The following is a 5,872-nucleotide window of genomic DNA, read 5'->3' as shown; positions in this document are numbered from 1 at the left end:
GTAACATCAAGGATTCATGTATATATATATATGTGTATATTTATGTACATATATATATTTATAAATAGACTCACATATGCCTATAGAATATGAGTAATTTGAAGTTGAGTAATATGAGTATCCGCAGTCATATCAATGCTGGGATTTTGAAAATGTCTTGTTATGAAATCAAACTGTATACTTTGAGTTAATTATTGTGGTCATTGTGGTTCCCCTTGCCAACTAGATGTAAAAGGCTATTTTATTTTTATGCTGCTTAATGGGGATGATTTTTGTCTTCATTTCATACTTGATGACAAAGCTATTTCATTCAAGACTTCTACCTAAGTAGATCTTTAAGCAAGGGTCAATAGATGGCGATAATACTTGTAAGAATAATACACTTTTTAAAAGTAGTGTTTCCAAAATGAATGTTTTAAGTATCAGTGGGGTTTTTTTAGAATGGTGGGGGGGTTTTGTTTGTTTTGGTTGTTTTATTTGTTTTGTTTGGGGTTTTTTCTTAAATTGTAAAGCAATTACAGTGAACTGTGAGTGTTATTCTGCTTTAATTTCCCTATATAGAGTCAGCTTTGAGGATGATAATTTTTCTGTTGTCCATGTACCTGATACAGTTGACAGAGTATATTTTTCACCAGTTTAGATCCAGCAATAGCTGATTTTGTCTCAGCTGTGGATGAGATTCACTTTCTTCTATGCCAAATGGAGTTAAACCTAAATAATATTTCCTTGTGACAGCTAATGACACCTTCCTGATGAATCAGAAATCTCTCCTGAGCTTTATTTTCTTTTTTTCTGATTTTTTCCACTGTTGAAGTGTGTTATCTTCTTTCAAGTATTAATTATAAGCAGTCTTTGCTTTACTGTGTCAGTGGAATAATTTATAACATGTAGTATTGCCTGTTCAACTTAAACATTCTGCTGAGGCTGTGTTGATATTAAATCGTGTTTGCGTGTCCTTTATGAAGGATGAGTCTTTCTATGCTTTTCTACTTTACAAATGCAAATTTAAAGACAATTTGTTTCATTATTCTTTCTATTTTGTAAAGTCAGAGGTAGTAGTGGTCCATTAAATGTTTTCATTGCTGATAAAGCTTCTTTTGCTCTTAGAAGATTCTTTTGCTAAAAATAGTTGCATTCCTGTAACCATATGCTCAGTGCTTTTCACTCATGGATTTTCCAGGTGATGATAGGGCTCTCCCAGCCATAACTGTATTGAAAAAGGGAAGTCAGATATCATGGATACCATAAAGTTAACTGCTGTTTGGGTAATGGCTTTATAAAAGCTGTGGTCACTTCCTTTTCAGTACTGCATAGTGCAACTTACCTTTATTGAAATGACAAATAATAGCAACCTGCTCTATGCTTTTTTAAGGCCTAGGAGGTCTGAATACAGAAAGAAGCACCTTTTTGTTTAACAATAAAAATTGTGATAGCCAGTAGTTTTTTTTGAAACACCTAAGACTCCCCAAAATAAATTTGTAGATATCACTAAAGCAATGCAGTATTTAAGGATATAAAAATACAGCTGTTATAAATATGACAGTAAGTAAGTCTTGATGATATAGAAAAGAAAGATACATAAACGTAACAGGAAACATGACGGCAAAAAGAGTATAACCACAATAAAGAATTACTAGTGAATATACTTAAATTAGGCTAAAATGTCTTTCTGTGACTGAAAAAATATAAGGCAAAAGCAGCAATTTAGAGTCTGGTAGTTTTAGCAGAGCTCACTGAAAATGAATGAAACCTGATTACTCCCTGTGTTGTACTATTGGACAGATTTGCAGTGAAGAGTCTGCTTTAGGTTTGTAGTTATAAAGGTTTGGTTGGTAAGCTGGAGGTATATAGCATTGCTTAATTACTGAACAAATCACAACCCCTGGCTCTTTATATTTCAGTACAATAAAGTTTTCTTTTTCATCTCAGTAATTTTCAGATTTTTATGTTGTTTTGCCTGGTTAACATTGCAGACTGGGGTTTGCTCTAACTTTGTAAAATCCATTGGAACCTCTCACTGGCCTTAGCTTATGCAGTATCTCACCAAAATCATACTACTTCAAGCAGAGCTGTGCTGTGCACAGAAGTGGAAGGAGTCCTGGGAGCAGCAATATTCCCAGCTCCAAATGCTCTGTGGTGACAGAACGTCACGGAGTCCATGCAGAGGGAGAACAGTGAAGTTCCACAAGTGCTTGCTGGCAGGATTTTTACATGAACAGCTGTGACTCACAATTTCTCCAAGTCCCTCTCTCCAGCTGAGAAGGCATTTCAGGTCACCAGATGTACAATTACCATTCTCACAGGAGCTAAGCAGACAGTTTCTGACTTTCTAGAGCAGTGTGCTTCTTGTCAATCACAGACTTCTGCACATTCACAAAATACTTCCTCCTGAAGGTCTGTCAGATGACCAAACCCCATGTACTACCTTAGACTCCCTAGAGAATTTTCCTGCCTCCTCAAGAATCTCTGTGGAGGGGAGGAGGAAAATGGTTCAGGTTTGCTAAATGGGCATAATTCTATAAATTTTTCACACACAACACTTTTATATCTCATATTACACACATTATCTGGATCTGATAGGGGAAGGATATTTATTTAATAGATGCACTGTTTAGTATTGGTGACTCATTGGCAGACAAACATGTAACATGATGATTTGTTCAGACACTAGTGTGAACACTGAGTAGACATTAGGGAGAGACATAGAAGTGGCAGACTAAACAAATGTATTGTGAATGAAAAACATAGGATTGAACACGTTCCCATAAGAGGAATGAGGGAGAAATCAAAAGCCAAGCATAATGCACAGAAGAGTTATCTTCTTATAGTAGTTCTGTTACATGATCTAATTTTGAAAGGAATTCTCAAGTTTCAGCCTAGAAAATGTGTTGCAACAGTTGTTGTTTGGATTTTTTTTTTTAATTGGTGTAAATTCTAAAATGTACAGGGTTTTAATTCAGGCCAGTGAAGGAAATAAGTAGAAGCTTTCCAGTTTCTGCCATTCCGTGCTACTGGAGAAGATGAGATTAAGGTACATGCTTAGTACATGACTCAAAACTCTTTATTGAGAGAAATTAGATTATTTGGTTCTCTCTCTTTCTGCTTTTCTTTCTTTTCCCTCCCAAGTAAATGCTAATTCTAGGTTCTTCATAAGACAATACTGTATGGAAGAGCTACAGTCACTGTATAGAATTCCAAAATCACATGCAACACACATTGAAGAAAACCACAGGAAAGTCTGAATTTTCACATGTGGTTTCCTAAAAGAGACAGTGGCCACCACTAAATACTGGAAATTCCCGATAAGATTCATGAACTTACTGTATTAATACAGAGACAGAAGTAATGAGCTGAAGACAAAAAGAAAGTTAGACACTCTAGAAATAAATTACAGATGTCATTCTGTAAAACCTGCATTTAGATGAGGTTCTGCAAATTATCTTTCAGTTGGGAAGCTTATGCCTGCCACAGGCAGTAAACTTAGCAGGTTCTTCAGCAGTGTCCTTCGTATTGAGGGAGGCAGAAAAGCTGACAGTGGAGATGGTGCTGTCTTGACAAGACTGACTGCCTAAGATAGCATGGCAGTATGTTGTACCCATCTCTCATGATTTTTGTTTCTAGAGGCAGGGGCTGTCTTATTTTTTTTCTCTGTATTCATACACTGCTTAGCACAGTGGCTTCTGATAGATGACAGGGCCTCCTAGGTGCTGTAGTAACATAAGCAGTAATTATTAAACTTTGGTCATATTATGCTATTCTGGTGCTGGTCCTTCCAGGAACTTCATAAACCACCATGAAGCCTTCCTGGAAAGGTGGGACAAGTGCAAGTGTACAGTTAGCCAATTATCATAGGACAGTTGACATTTCCACTCTTTCATAAATCAGATGTAATTTCATTTAGGTTTTAGAAGAGTAGGCCTCAGTGGTGAAATGCAAATATATAATTGATGGCATATCAAATTATTTCTAGTGGTCTCTGTTGTACTTGTCCCAGCTGTGGGAAAAGCATATGGATGCAGCAGCCTGAAACCAGCACACTGGGAGAGAGGAAGGGGATCTAGACCATAGAGGTATGAAGGAATGTCAATTTTCTTAATTTAGGTCAGCTACAAAAGCAGTGGGAATCAATGGCAAAGCACACATTTCTTCCTCGCAGTTCCTTCTTTCAGCTCTGTGCTTCCCGTCTGTTGCATTAAGTGCTTTACAGGGCATTGTAATAGGAAAAGACCATGAGAGTGAGTGAGCTGGCTCAGTATTCTAACTTTGTAGGTAGAGACGAGATTATGAGAAGCTTTAACAGAGGGAATGGCGTGGCTGTGGATCCCATGGATCTGCAGGTGACTGAAGGCCCATGCCATTATATTTCATGGAGAAGTTTTCACTCATTGTGAAACAGAACAAGAGAAGAAATTTCATGTCTTGCCCATGAAAAGTACAGATAACATTATATAGAGAGCTTGTTGTTTTAAATAAAGAACTAATATTTTTATGTACTTTCTGGGAATATGCAGTCTTGTATTGTCTAAGAATAACAATGGAAGGATATTAACAATTCTGCTTGCTATAAACCAATTCAAGCTTCTGGAATTGATTTAACCACCTCTGTCTGCTCTGAAGTCCACAGCAACTATTGACTGAAAGGGCAGGGAAATGAAGAAATATGAAAGGAAGCTTGAAACTAGTCTTTCACTTTGGCAGCTTCTGCTATCAAACACCAGCTGAACCAGGAAATCAATATAAGCATTCAAAATGCAAATCTTCAATAGATAGAAATACTGTTTCCTCTAACAGACACATAACTCGATCTGTAAAAGTAAATAACTGTGGACTTCTTGGCACAGAATTTGTTCTAAAAGAGTTTCTGAGTTCTGTTGCTTGCTACTTTGTGTTATTAATTGCTGGTAATCTGTTCCCACCTTCTTTTATTAGGATGCAGTTCTTCCTTAGATGGATGTTCTATTGTAATTTTTTTCCTTGGAAGATTGTGAAACTTGTAGGGTGCTTCCATGAGGGCTTATATCTTGGAACTAAAGCAGGATGCAAAAAGAAAAACATCCTGAAACTTCAGTAGGGCATCAAAAGAGGAGCGTCATAGAACTGAGGAAGGAACTTTGTTGAAAATTTGCAAATATTCCCAACTGGTGGTTAATGCTTCCAAAACTAGAGCCAAGAAAAACCCCAACATTGTGCTTGTTGTGCTATAGTTAGGTATAAGCTGGGAACTCACATCAGTATTTTAACAATGTAAATTACATTACAGTGGACTGTGTTTTTAAATTGTTGAGATAAGAATGTTTTACAAGTGGTTATTGCTTATGATGAGATTTAAGAACTTGTGCAACAGCTTCTATCCATTTCCTATAATAAGTGGAACAGTGCTAGTGTAGAATTATAAAATAACATATCCCATGCATCAGGATGTCAGTAGGTGCTAGACAGAGTATTGTGGGACTTGTACAAATTTATGAAGGATATCACTGTGACCCACGAGAAAGAAGTTGTTAGTGTGAGAAGATGAAGTAAACTTGATACAAACAGGAAACTGGATAAACTGTTGTGTTAAGGTGTTTATAAATTTTCCTTCTCTATAGAACAATGATAAATAAAAAGTTGTCTGTGTATTTTCATTGTAGTATACCTACCTTTTTTTTACTGTGAAAAAAGAAAAGAGCACAAACAAACCCTTAAAGTGCTGTTTTGCAAATGCAAAAATAATGTCTTAATTGGAATAATGTCTTAAAGGAATTGCGGAAACATTTCTACTTGTTATTCCAGGATCTTCACTTTTGGATTAACTCTACTACCAGTACTCATGTAAATGAAAATCTGTATCAATGTCTTTGGGATTCCTGCAAATTATCAACGGATATTA

This window comes from Manacus candei, unplaced genomic scaffold (genome assembly GCF_025592945.1).
Source record: "Manacus candei isolate 608988 ecotype Guabito, Panama unplaced genomic scaffold, ASM2559294v1 h1tg000023l, whole genome shotgun sequence".
In the NCBI taxonomy this organism is placed as follows: Eukaryota; Metazoa; Chordata; class Aves; order Passeriformes; family Pipridae; genus Manacus; species Manacus candei.
The sequence above is the reverse complement of the archived record's forward strand: the minus strand, read 5'-3'. Positions refer to the sequence as shown.